This window comes from Rhea pennata, chromosome 1 (assembly GCF_028389875.1).
Source record: "Rhea pennata isolate bPtePen1 chromosome 1, bPtePen1.pri, whole genome shotgun sequence".
Lineage (NCBI taxonomy): Eukaryota > Metazoa > Chordata > Aves > Rheiformes > Rheidae > Rhea > Rhea pennata.
In genome coordinates this window covers 26,044,369-26,059,169 of record NC_084663.1, presented here as the reverse complement: position 1 = coordinate 26,059,169, position 14,801 = coordinate 26,044,369, and positions in this window count along the sequence as shown.

The window sequence follows — 14,801 nt, the reverse complement described above, 5'->3', positions numbered from 1 at the left end:
GATTGACTCCAAAGATGCATCATTTGTTAAAAAGTGTTCCCAGGGATGGCACTGTTGAGCTCAGATCAGGATTTGAGTCCTGTAAAAGCTCAGCACTTACCTATAACATATTCCTTGCCCAAGTACTGAAGGTAGTAAATACACCTATATTAAAAACAGTATGAGAAACCTTAGAGGTCTGTAAAGTTAAAACCAAACGGTGAAGGTTATCTAGAAAAATGTTTCTTAGAATAAATTGTTCTCTAGCAGAGCCTAGAAAAGAAAGAGGAAGCATTGTCACAAGTTAACAGAACTACTAAAAGTAGGGGATAACTAAGTTGTAGTTCAAATCAAACACTGCTGCAGAAGTAGAGGTCTTACCAAGCAGCTGGGAAGAACTGAGAGGGAGTAGTGCTTGTTGCCCTATGTAAAGGCTATGTACGGTTGGGAAAGGGCTTGTGTTACTTCTGAGTTTAAAGAGTATCTCCAGCTTTCCGTACTTCTGTGACAAGACAAATAGTCACTAAAAGGAGAAGTTACAGTGAAGTGCATGCTGAAGTGTATTGTTGGATTGGTGCCACATTGCTCAGCACCTTTCATTACTGTGCGTTGTTCGGATGGCTATAATGGGAAAATAAAATTGATTGAGAAGGTAACGACAGACACTCAATTTTTAATTCTCCAAATAATATGTGCTGAGAATTTCCTAGTGCAATACAATACATTGCTCCTGTCAGCCCTTTATTCTTGTCAATCTCCACCAATCACAGGATGCAATGGAGGCAGGTTAAGATAGCTCTCTGCCACCAGATCTTGATCCTAGAAACAGCAAGGCTAATAGAGCAGATTCTTTAAACGGTTCTTGGCTCACTGAGAACAGCCTCAGTGGCAGATCACATTATTCCATGTCTGAACGCTTTTCACTTCCTATGAAGTAGCTAGTGTTTTCCATTGCCAGAGGTCTGATACTGAATTTAGCAGACAAGGAAATTGCTTCAGGTTGTCAGTTCCTATGTTAGTATGAGTAAGTGCCAACCTGCCATTAGAAATTGTATTAATCATCATACTGGCATTCTTTAGGCATTAAAGGTTGAAATAAAAATATATTAATTGATGGAGCAAAATTAAAAAAAAAAACAAAAACCAAAACAAAAACATTTTCTGGTATTCTAGCTCTGAGAATCTCTCATCATGCTTTTCCTATCCTCCTGTGAAAATTATAGTTCTTTTTTCAAAGACATAATGTCAGGTAGTTAAAGGTAGCAGCTGGGAGAAGAAAAGCATCTACTACATTTGCATTTGGACTATCATCAGGGTTGCAGAAATCTGTGGCACTTCTGAGATAATTTCTGCAGCAATGTTAACTAAATTCAGAACCAGGTTTGTTAAATTTCCATAAGAATTTTGTAGCAGTGAATGCTACGTTATTTATAATTGCATGAAATATAATACACGTATTTTAAAGCATTTTTTTATTATTTTTTAGTTTTATATCTGAGTAATAAGTCAGATAGAGAAGACTGGTTGGGCTAAGAAGGAAACATTTAGCAAACTTAATATTAGTTATATAGTGTTGCAAAAGACATGCAATTTTTTTTATGCTGGCAGCAAGTGGTAGCAAGTTATTTCACTGAAAGCAGGATAAACTTATTCTTTTCACTACAATAATTATTTTGTTCATATGTTTTTATGCATATGTGTTTATATTTTATTGTGCATTTTTATGCATGTGTGTATATTTCATAACTTACTTATATATATATATTTGAAATCAACACAAGAATATAATCAAAAATTTTCCTGACAGAATAAGCAATTTTATCAAAAATCAAAAATGGACAGAAAAGTGTTAGTAATATTGGAGCAAGTCATTTTAGTGTTACTGAAATGAAAAAAAAAACAAAATTCAAATTCACTTTTTTCCTTTCTAAACTACCAATTGCACTTTCATTTTAGTGAATTCAACTGAGTGCTTCAACCTGAGCTTCTCAAGTTGAGATTGTTTGAATATGGTGTGTCAAGTTTATAGATTTTCTCTGATAACACTAACATATGTAATATTATATCATAAAATTTTGATGAAAAGCCTATCAATTAGAAACATGACAGTATTTTCAGAACTTTTTAAAATTTATTTTCTTACAGGAAATCTGAACTCCTTATATGCCCAATAATTAATCTTACTTGCTCAATACTTTTTTCTTCGCCACGAAATATCAAATACTGGAAAAGTTTACACGAATAACACTATGTAAAATGGGGATGCAATGTGGCTGTTGTTTTTTTCTGTTTATATGTGAAATAAAGAATGGAATAATACAAGTTTTTTTATGTGTTACTTCATTTCACTACTTACTTTGGTATAGCTTATGCCTAATCCTGTACTTACTCAGACTGGCAAACTTGATGAGTGATTAGGTAGTGAAGGAGAACCTACAAAGGCGTCTGGAAATCTTGCAACAGAACTTAGGGGTAAAGAATTCTAGGTTAGATCTTTGGATTTTCTCAAGCACAAAAAAGAAGGAAACCTCAAGAAAAAGACCTCATGTTCCCCATCTCCCACAAATCAAAGAAACCATCTGACTAGGAGATCTGTTGATTAACAAGCTAATTATTTCTACTATATTGTGCTTGATGCCCAAATCATATGTTTTGCTCTGATAAATAAATTTGACAGACAATAGTCTTGCCTCTTTTGATATGGAAAAAGTCATACCAAACTCATAAATGATGTTGCCATACTGCTGTAGTCTAAATAAAATGAAATGTGTTAACATTTGCTAGGGAAGCAGAATTCTGCTTCTTGACAGGTGTATGTAGGTTTGTGTCAATAAATAACAATAGATGCTAGAAAATTGTCTAATTTCAGAGAAAATTGGATGAATTTTACTGCCTGTCTACAATTATAGTGGTAACCACACATTAAATATAGAGATCCAAAAATATGAAAAGTGCAATTAATTGTCAATTGCTTACATAATAATTGCTACTTTTATTTTATTACTTCATCCATTTCTAAATACATGATAATTTTGAAACATGAAAAACATGGTTTCTTTCCAAATAACCTCCAGTAAAAGCAGAGCCTTTGAATACAAAATGCATTACATCTAACAGTTCTTTCAGGTGTACTTGAAGAATACCAAAAGTATGGTAGGCATGATTTTCCTTTCAAGAAGCTATCTTGTTTCTTTCAAATCTTCTTCATCAATGTATTTTATAACTTTTATAAATACTTTTTACTTTTTTTGTTTTACTATTTTTACTTGTAGTTCCAAACCAGTGCTTTGGGCTTGAAGTAAAATTTGCCTCTCATCTTATCATCTGAATTATCTGTGATATAGCTTTTATAAGGTAGGTCTGGATTTAGTGTCTTCCATTTCTGTGGAGAATTAGTTGTTCTTACTTGGTCATCTCTGGTAGTCACTCAGCTATGTTCATTTAATTTTTATGTCCCTATTTTAGATTAGAAAATCTCTTGGAAATTTGTATTATGTTTAGCCTGTATTTCAGTGATAGTGATCTAACGTTGTTTGGAATGGATGCTGGCCAAGAATAAAGACATCTACTTGATAATGCATGTAAATCAGGAAAACAGACTTTGCAAATTTAATCAATAATTTGCTAAAAGGATTCTTACATCAGGGACAATATAAATCATATGTGAGCTTGGCAATGTTATGGGCTATAACCCTGCATTCTGTTTATACTGCACTCTGTAATGTTGACTAGGGTTACACAGCATAGCATTTTATTTTAGAACACTGTTAGCAGGACAAAAATCACACAAACTGTTTATTAATTTCAAGGAGTTTATACTTTTCATGTGGTTAGCTGTTTTCTTGTGTTTACAGAATCAAGTCTGTGATGTGTCTGATGTAAACATATCAAGAACTATTACCATTTTCAAGCAGTTTCTTGTGCATCTGTTTATTATTTTCTGGGTGCGACACAATAAATTAACAAAATTATCTTTCCCACTTCTAATATGAATTTGATGCTTCTGAACCAGCAAGTACATTTGATTAAAATCCCCCATTAAACTAAACAATATATGAGCTAAGGGAGCAGTTTTGTAAACTTTCTTGCCCTCCTAGTAGCACTGTGACACATTCAACTTGAGTAGGAGGGAAACGCATCTGTCTCCAAGCCTCTTTCGCTCCTCCTCCTCCTTTCTAAAGAGACAATTAACGCAACTATATATGATGAAACTACCTTTAGTGTAGCGAATACCTGTTTTCTGGGCCATACTCTCTAAGTCACTTTGGATATGACATCAGAGAGAGTAAATGTTTTTCTTTGCTCTGTTTATGGATTTTTATGAACGTGCACATGGCCCTGAACAGTCCTTGTTGACTTTGTAACTCCATGCATTGCTGGGAATACCTCAGTTTACATTCCTGCATGAATACATTCTTCAGGCAGAAACAGGACTTTTTTTTCATCTTAGTGTCAAAAAATGATAATTCTTTAGGGCTCATTTAAAGCATTCCAAAACAAGTGATATTAGGCTCCACAGAAAACGCAGCTCTTCCTGTCATTTTCTTAAAAGCACATCTGGTAGTGAATGCACTGATGGTCATCTTCCCACAATAGCCTATTTGTCTGTGTACCCATTCAAGAAGTGAAATATCCACCTGTTGGATCTTGCATTTCTGTAAAACATACTCTCCTCTACAGGCTATTAGACAGAAGTTGCAACAGCCTCTGTTTATCCTTCTTTTTTCAGAGATCTATTTTATGCCTAATATTTAGATGAGTAAGTTACATGAAATGAATCTCACTCAATCACTTGTTTTCTGATACTGTGTCACTTCCAACATATATATTTTTAACTCAGTTAGCTTCTTTATAAAAAGATTATCTTCAGCTTTACAGAAGGAATGATTAATTTTGAGAAATCACAGATTAATCACAGATTAAGTCTGACCTAGAGAAGTGACTATATATGATTCTTGGTTTAGGTATTAGTATTGGTAGATAGGAATTGGTAGGTAATTGGATATACAATGTAGCCTGTGAAATAAAGTGAAGATATTTGTAACCAAATCATGAGATTAATGCTCAATGTCAATTTATGTCAATTTAATCACTATTAAAGTCTAATTTTATAGCATACTGGTAGGTTTTGTAATTAAACATTCATCTCCATAAATATAAAGAAGGATGGAGAAGCAATGGCTGGAATAGAAACATCAATTACCTAGTTAATGAAAGCAGCATACCCTAAGCTGGCTTCCCCAGGGTTGTCACAGGAAGGGGATCAGCCCCATGGTTCCCCATGACACCCATCAGGACGAGTCAATGGGAGAGACTTCCTGGGTTGCTTTGCTGAACAAGCAGGTTACTGCTTATGAGGTAAGGAATTTGTGCTGGGAAGAGTTTTCTCTAATTGTACAAGACTTGTGGGATGCATAAGGGAAGCACCAAAGGCAGAGAAAGAAGAGAAGATTGAGGAGGAGCAAGTGTGGGAAAAAGAGGGTAAAAGTGGCCAGTTCTGTATAAACAGGATCCTGGTCAGTACGTTGGCCTGGCCTTGCCCTTCATTTGCTCAGTGTAGTCTGTCCTGTCTTCTCATTAAACTCCTTTTCTACCTATTTTTCTAGGTGCAGGGATCTCTTTTGTGTGTGCATTTGTGTGTATGGAGGTGTAAGTACCAGCAATTGGAGTCAGATCATGGGTCATGGGGTGTTGTGTGTCTGTGGTGTTAGCAGCTGGAGAGACTGGAGTGTGTGCATATTGTTTGTGATGTGTATGTCAGTGTGTGATTGCTAGTAAGCATCAAGCCGGACTAAACAGTGAGCAGGGAGTAAGCATCAAGCCAGACTAAATGGTGAGCAGGTCTAGAGGCTTCAGAGCCTCTTGGCAGCTCAACCTCTGGAGACCAGAATTGCCCACAGAAAGAAACTATAACAATTAGATTTTTAATTTAGATAACTGAGCTAAATGTCTAAAATTAGTGGGGATGAATCTAGACCTTTGTCTAGAAGTGAATGTGTATAAATAAATATGGCCCTCTAAATACGTGAGCTGAAAAGATAGCCATTTTAAATCACACCAAAAAAGTATGTACGCAATATCTTTTTCTGGAAAACTGAGAGTCAGAGATGCATCATGATCATAAAAAATAATAAACTGGCTAATTGCCAGGCTTTCAGAAGTAAATGCAAGTGTGTCAGAAAGACAATGTAGCCTAAATGATTTATGTATATGGAGACAGTAGGTCTAATTCATCTCAGAAAAACTGTTTCTGTCACTATCATGGAACCAGGTTAAGTTTAGCCCTGTATGTTTATAATATGGTTGTACATCAACTATTCTTCAAAATTTATCTCATTTTGAAGATTGCCAAGTAACAAACAGCCTGCCTGGAAAGCTTGTTCTTTGGTGCACACTATCAGCATTATTTATTTTGCTTACCTCTCTACATCTTCCAGTCATGGTGAGACACCTGAGTTACTCTGGGACCATTTGATACAAGTGCATAGAGCATACACAGTGTCAGCCTACATATCACATACGTTTTAGCTCTATTTTCTGGCAACAGGACTGTATTTTCCTCCGTGACGATGAGTGAAGTTAACAAACGATAAGGCTGTCTTTGTTCACTGCATACCTATGTTCTATCTAATTGCTCTCCACCTTTGATGAGGAAGAAATAAAGCCTGCTTTTTAGTCCTGTATGTTTTCAGCATTCTAGAAATGAAAATTTTCTGCAAATAGGTATGCTCAGACTAAAATATACTAGGATGGAGCTCAGTGCCAAACTTTTGAAAATGGTAAAAGAAATAAAATAATTTGCCACAGCTGGTCTTCAGTAGGAGATGGCCATCCTCCTTCTCTGAATGACAGATTACTCAAACAACAAGATCATTCTTGGAGCCCTGGAGAAAGACTTCAAAATACCAGTTTGGTACTTTAAAATCCAGTATATGCTGGATATTTTTACTTGGAAATTAGGACTGTCTATTCCATCCTAAAAGATAATTTGAAACAAGTAATTCCTTCATAGCGCTTCATGTTTAACAGGAGATCTCTGCTGAGAGTTCTTATCTCATTTCATAATTATTAGAGCTCTGATCACCAGCTGTACTTGTAACGCAGATTGGAACTGATAGTGGTGTGATCAGCGATGACACAAAGTAGTCAGCAATGGTCAGGCTGCTCTGTTCCCTGAACAGAAGAGAAATTGCGAAGAACAAAGGTAGGTGCCAAGCTTTGATTTAGCCCTGTGATCATAGATTGAGCAATGAAGAGGCATGATCTTCCATGTCCTCTTTATGCCCTTTCATCCTGTGTGAACAATCTTAGATCTATTCTTATAAGACTAAGCAAAGTGGTAGGTGGTAATCTGCATGTCTGGATCAGAACAAGTATAATACTTTAGTCACAAATATTATTGCAAATGGAATGTGGTGTTGCCCGTCGATAAAAATGTTATTTGTGCAAAAAAAAAAAAAAAAAAAAAAAAAGTCAGCTAGGGAAAAATCAGTCCTTTCAAGCCTTTTCAGCTAGGAATCCTCTATTTCATTTAATTTAATGAATTGCAATTATGATGTTGTATGTAGCACTTGTGCTTTTGTGTGTTTTTTTTAACACCAAAAAGTCTATATTGGCATAGTGTTTATTGGGGAACAGAGCATAAAATATATAGATATGAAATCTTTTAATTTGGAATATGGGAAATGAGTATAAGATTTGTCTGAGTATCAATCACATTGTTAGCCTGCAAAGTGGAACTATATGAACAACATAATTGTAAGAATATGTTCATAAGTGCTTATGGAAATTTGATAAATTATCCAAACTGATGTATATTTATATATCAGTCTACTGTGTTTACTATTTTATTTTTTAGGAAATGTTTGGAAATATCAAGCTAATATTCAACACAAAATAATTGTTCAAAGACAGGGTTCTTTTCAGTTTTTCTGCGTATTTTTTACTGACCTTTCAGATCTGTTTTCCTAAGAGAAAGTTCAAAGGATAAAAACAACATTGCGAATGAGGACTTACACAGAAGCCTGCATTACATGTTGCTGTATAATTTTGTTTTGTTCTTTGATGGAAAACAAATACTTGATTTAATAACAAAGGATATTAATCTGTGCATTAAAATCTGTTGCATGATGTAGCGGTTTTAGTATGACTAGTCAGACACAAACCAAATAGAAGTAATGGATTCAAGTAGAACCTAAGCTGACTGCCTCTAGGATGGAAGCTGTAGAGTGGCAATAGGAGACAACATACAATTTTTTCCTATCTAATTGCTTGATTCTCTTCCCTTTGTCAGAAAGTTTCTTTTTGTTGGACAAACTTGTTGATTATAAGTGGGGTTATGACCTTTTAGGAGTATGCAGTGAAGATGTGTAGTTTTCCAAAGACTCTGAGAGGGAGCTCCAAAGAGTTTCTTTGTAATATTTTCAAACAAATTCTAGATTTTTAAGCCAGCTGCTGTTACTGCCAACTTTGGCTGGCAGAAAAGTTACTCTGTGAAAAGGGGCAAGAAAAGAGAATGAACTTTTAAGGGAGCAATTTTTATTCTGTGTACTGCACTTCCATTTGGCAATGAAGGTGTTTTAGCTTCTAAGAATAATACTTAAAAGCCATGAAAAAGTCTTCTGTAAGGAGAACATACTTCACTTTTATTCAGGTTTATTCATGTTAAAAGTTTTAGACCTTAATCCTCACTAGTGGAGGATTATAACAATTCACACTAGTGGAGGATGGCAACAGCCAAGTTCTGAGTTCTTCCTGAGTGCTACTGAAAACCCCAAATACCCACTGAGAAAAATGCAAATCACACAGAGTCACAGAATGGTTGAGGTTGGAAGGGACCTCTGGAGATCATCTAGTCCAATCTCCCTGCTCAAGCAAGGGCACCTAAAACATGTCAGACAGGATTGCGTCCAGGCAGGTATTGAGTATCTCCAGAGAAGGAGACTCCACAACCTCTCTGGGCAACCTGTTCCAGAGCTCTGTCACTCTCACAGGAAAGAAGTTCTTCCTCAAATTCAGACAGAACTTGCTGTGTTTCAGTTTGTGCCTGTTGCCTCTTGTCCTGTTGCTGGGCATCACTGAAAATAGTCAAGCCTCATCCTCTTTTCATCCTCCCTTCAGATACTTATAGACATTGATAAGATCGGCTTTGCCAGGGGATCTTCTCTTCCCCAGGCTAAGGAGGCCCAGCTCTCGCAGACGTTCCTCAAAGGGCAGATGCTCCAGCCCTCTGATCATCTTTGTAGCCCTACGCTGGACTCCCTCCAGTAGCTCCAGGTCTCTCTTGTACTGGGGAGCCCAGAACTGGATTCAGTTCTTCAGATGAGTCCTCCCCAGGGCTGAGTAGAGAAACAGGATCACCTCTCTCCACCTGCTGCCAACATTCTTCCTAATGCAACCCAGCACACTGTTGGCCTTCTTGGCCACAAGGGCACATCGCTGGTTCATAGTCAACTTGTTGTCCACCAGAACTCCCAGGTCCTTCTCTGCAGAGCTGCTCTCCAGCAGGTCAGCCCCCAGCTTGTACTGGTGCCTAGGGTTATTTGTCCCTAGGTGCAGGACTCTGCACTTGCCCATGTTGAACCTCATTAGGTCCCTCTCTGCTCAACTCTCCAGCCTGTTCAGGTCTCTCTGAATGGCAGCACAGCCCTCTGGTGTGTCAGCTACTCCTCCCAGCTTGATACCATCAGCAAACCTGCTGAGGAGGCGCTCTGTCCCCTCATCTAGGTCATTGATGAAGAAGTTGAGCAGGACGGGACCCAGTACTGAGCCCTGGGGAACTCCACTAGCCACAGGCCTCGGACTGGACTCCACACCACTGATGACGACCCTCTGAGCTCTGCTTTTCAGCCAGTTCTCAATCCACCTCACTGTCCACTCATCTAAACCACACTTCCTGAGCCTCTCTAGGAGGATATTATGGGAGACAGTGTCAAAAACCTTGCTGAAGTCAAGGCAGACAATGTCCACTGCTCTCCCCTCACCTACCCAGCCAGTCCTTCCATCACAGAAGGCTCTCAGATTGGTTAAGCAGGATTTCCCCTTGGTAAATCCATGCTGGCTACTCCTAAGATGATCTCCAAGATGATGGAGAATGGCCTGGCAACAACATCCACCAGCTCCCTCAGAACTTGTGGGTGCATCCCATTAGGACTTGTGAATGTCAAGCTCACCCAGATCTCTAACCCAGTCTTCCTCAACCAAAGGAAAGTCTTCCTTTCTCCAGACTTTCTCCCTCATGTCCAGGCTACAGGATTCTTGAGGGCTGCCCTTAGCAGTGAAGACTGAAGCAAAGAAGGCATTCAGTAATTCTGCCTTCTCTGTATCCCTTGTCAGTAGGGCCTCCACCCCATTCAGCAGTGGGCCCACATTTTACCTAGTCCTCCTCTTGCTGCTGATGTATTTGAAGAAGCCCTTCCTGTTGTTCTTAGCATCCCTTGCAAGACCCAATTCCAACCGGGCCTTAACCTTCCTTGCAGCATCTCTATATACACTGACAGCATTATTACAATTCTCCCAAGTGGCCTGTCCCCTCTTCTGCATTCTGTGTGCTTTCTTCTTCTGTCTGGGTTTTGGCAGAAGCTCCTTGGTCACCCATGCAGGTCTCCTGCCCCTGTTGTTGGATTACATAGATCTCCAGTTCCTCCTGTTCATTCACCATACTCCATGCATTAGAGTACAGGCATTTCAGGATTCTTTTTATTCTGCTGTAGATGGGGGAAAATAATTAGACTTCCACAGGAGAAACTAATTTCTTCTAATCTTTACCCTCAAACTTTCATCTCTAAAACTTAATGAGGATCTGTTTGATTTCTTTCAAACTGGAATGTTATATTAAAATTTTACTGCTACTGATCTAATTGGTCATTTGGTTATATTGTATGTGCAGTAATTTTGTATCAATTTAAAACAAACTGCTAAAAATAAAATTTTTAGGGGAAGATGAGAAGAGAGATGACACAGTCCTATCTGAGAGTGTCTGCGGGACACTGCAATTTTGCTGTTGTACTGTAAGCCTGTCCTATAAGACCGAATGTGTTATGCTGGTTTGATTCTTTGAAGCAAATTGTGTCCTAACATATTTTTTTTTTCCTTCCTAATCCCTTCAAAGTGCTGAATTTGTGTCATTTATTATGGTATTAATTAAGTTATCACCAAAAACAATATTGTTTAGAAGAAATTTCTTAATAAAAGCTGCTAGGCTATAAATTCTCAACATGGAGGTTGGGGGAGGAGGGGAACATGCAAGCTGAAATTGGACCCTTTACTTAATGTTGTGGAAGTCCAGAGGGAGATGCATCTGTTGTCCATTGTACTAAGCACAAATCAGAGAAGGGGCGTTATCATACTGGTATTTCTGTCAGTACAGTTGTGTGCAAAAAACAATTTTAACTTCTTTGTAACTCACAGAAAAAGAAAAAGTTGTATAGAGACAATTAAAAAATATAGGAAGAGAAGACAAAATCCAGACAAAATATTTCTGAGTTTCACTACCGTTTCAAAGAGTAGCCATCAGCTTAGGGTAAACTATGACTGAATGGATAAAGCTAGTGTCTGAATTAGCAAAGGCATTTTATTTCTCTGTCAGAACACAGTAGCATTCAAGACAAGTTAATGACTACTTCAGGTAGAGTTGTAAGCAGCCATGAACTACCACAGGGGTCCAGCCAAGCAACACTGAATAAAGCCAGCATACCACTGTGTCCCAGTGATCCTGGATCTTTGGGATGGCATTTAAAGTTTTCCTGAGAATTATCAAACAGTGAGCAATGTAGTGGCTTTTAGCAGAAAGGGTAACTGACTGTTGCTGGGATTCCTTATGCCTTGCCGCTCCCTGGCAGATGTTCAGGATATACTAATTTATGCTGGGGTAGAGCCCAACGCACAGATGGCCTTAGCAGTTTTGCAACCTGCTTATCCCATCTTGATCTGAGACTTCTCTCAAAAGCCAAAGGAAGAGTCACATTTTAGATGGAAGAGTCACATTTTAGATTTCTAAATGACCAAACAAGGATTAAATCAGCAGAAAATCAAGTCCACAAGCTGTAAACAAGGTTTAAAGGTATCTCACCTTGTTCTTAGAAAAGGAACCTAAAATGGAACAAAGAAATGAAAAAAAAAAAAAAAAAAAAAAGAAGAAAATAATTAGTTTCTGATATGCTTGGAGTTCCTGGAAAAGTTTGTTTGAAATTTAAAATGTTTATGGCTTTCTGTGCAAATAACATTAACCAATAATTTCCTAGGTATATGTGTATAACGTAGATAATTTACTATATAATCATAGTCTATATTATAGTTTAGTATATAATTTAGCATACTTTAGACTCTTCTTTATATTTTTTACTGGTACACATTGAAGACAGTAATCCTTAAATTGCTTAAAGTCCAGAAGATTTGGAAGCCTTAACAAAGGCATTGAAAAATACTCCAAAATTTCAGAAGTGGAAACACTTAGACAGTACTTAGTAATATCACTGAGTAGCTACTGCAGTGATGGGGGGAAGGTAATACATGGAGAGAACTACCAGTGCACAATGATTTCATAATCAGTCTTTTAATTTTATTTTTTTTAATACTCTTCTGAAGAAAATCTGGACTCAATTGTGAGATTAGCAGTTAATTTTCAGCTAATTATATAAAATATTGTCTTAAATTAGAGTTGGGGTCACCCAAATAAGGCCTTTAAACTGTTAAAAACTGAAAAATGAGGATTTCACTGGTGGAATTCAGCTCACTGAACTTTTTTTCTGTCTGAAAGGTATCTAGGATTAGCTGACTGTCCAGGCTGACTCTTCAATCAGTAGCAAGAAATAGGCATTTCCAAATGCAATTCATTCTATCTGTGGAGAAGGATCTGCCCTCAACTAAAGCTAATTGGTAGATGATTTTATTTCTTGCCCTGAAGTGAACCTAAAGCTGATTTTTAGAAATTCCAAGGTGTATTCTAATTTCTAATTCTCCTCCACTCTGAAAATGTAACATTTTTTGACATTAATGAATATTGAAAAAAAAAAAAAAAACAGAATATGAAAGGAGAAAAAAAAATGCCTGACACACTGTCTGTGTATCCCAAATAAGTAATTTCTTAGTACTAGATAGACAACATGCTATATTTGACTACATGCATTCCTATAGTATGGCTATTCCTAATACTAAAGCTTTAGCACCAACAAGAAAAATGTAATAATGATCTAAAAAGAAAGTAGCTACAGCTGAGGCAAAAATATCTGCTGTAAATGGTTACGAAGCAAAACAGTTTTGAGAAAGATATTTAGCATGCTCTAGTATCTTTTCTCAAAGTTTGAAAATTTGCTAGCCAGAAGAAAGGCTAAATATTCAAGTATTCTAGACTACTATATAGAGATTTCCCAAAGAAGTGAACTGTTATAATCCTGATGGAACCTATTGTATATAACCTGATAACTGGAATTTTTGGAAGTAGGGTAACCTGGATAAAAAAATGTTATTGGAAAGTCTGTATGCAGAATTAAACTGGGGGCCCTGTTGTGGTTTTATTAACACGTTTCAACTTCCTTGTGACATCACTAATTCTTTTAGTTTTAGTGAGGATAGAATCAAGCCTATGCCCATCTTTGGCAGGAGAAAAAGCTCTATAGCAAGTATATAAGAAATATGACAAAAATATTTTTTTCAATACATTTGACTGTTTGACTTAAACAGAGATGATGAAAATTCTCAGCCTCATTGTCACACAAGTTAGAATGTAAATATATGCTCAAAGAGAAACTCTAGATGAAAACATATCAATCTTGGAGATATTAACAAATCTTCAAAAAATGACATGCAATATATGCAAACTTAACTTTTTTACTCAATTCTTATTCTCAGGATACATCTTTAACCAATTTTGTTATGAACATTAAATAAACTATTCAGAAGTATTCCTGGAAGATGTTACTTGAAACTCCTGGAAAGCGCGTTAGTAGCGCTCTCTCTTTTTTTTTTTTTTTTTTTTTTTTTTTTTACCAACTTCTACCAAATCACCACAGATTTGAGAGTAAAAATTTTAATGAACTTTTTCTTAAACATTACACTAGACTATGTATTTTTCTATTTATAGTTGTTTATTGTTGCTGTAAGAAAATAAAGACTGTCTTAATTATGACATTATGATTGTTTGAAGCAATAATGATGACTGTATTACCTCTTTGAATGCAGAAGAGCTGTCCTATTTTCAAATAACAATAGATCAAGATATTCTATAGAAATATTATGAAAATTATCTCATCTAATCCATTTCAATAAATATTAATGTTCTTTTAGTTGTTCTATTAGTATAATGTTCTACTAGTGCCAAGTAGATACAAATTAATGTCGACTAGGGTAGGAGTGTGGGGATGAACCGAACAGTGAAAGTAAGACACTGGCTCCTAGAGACGGTAATAGGGGAATTTGTAGATGGAAGAGCATGTTAGAGCACAAAGTATATTTAATTATCACCACTGAAACAGTCTGGTGTTGTGCATGTAAAATTATGAGGTATGCTTTAATTTTACCAATGTTATTCATGTAGTAACAATTAAAGGTCCTAATGCCACTGAAGAGGAAATATATTTTTTCTGAGAAATACAAAGAGAAAAAAATCCTCTTGCCAAGACTAATGTTTTCTGAATGTAGAAGAAAAATGGAAAACATTTTTTTCACATTCTGTTCACAAAATATCTTGCTTGTTTAGGCAATAAGATACAAAATAAAATGTGTGTTACTATGAGACAACACTCACCTCTGGGGCTGTCATGAAGAAAAAAAAAACCTTACTGATTACCTTCTAAGGAGACCTGGTCATCTTCAAAGACGTTAGA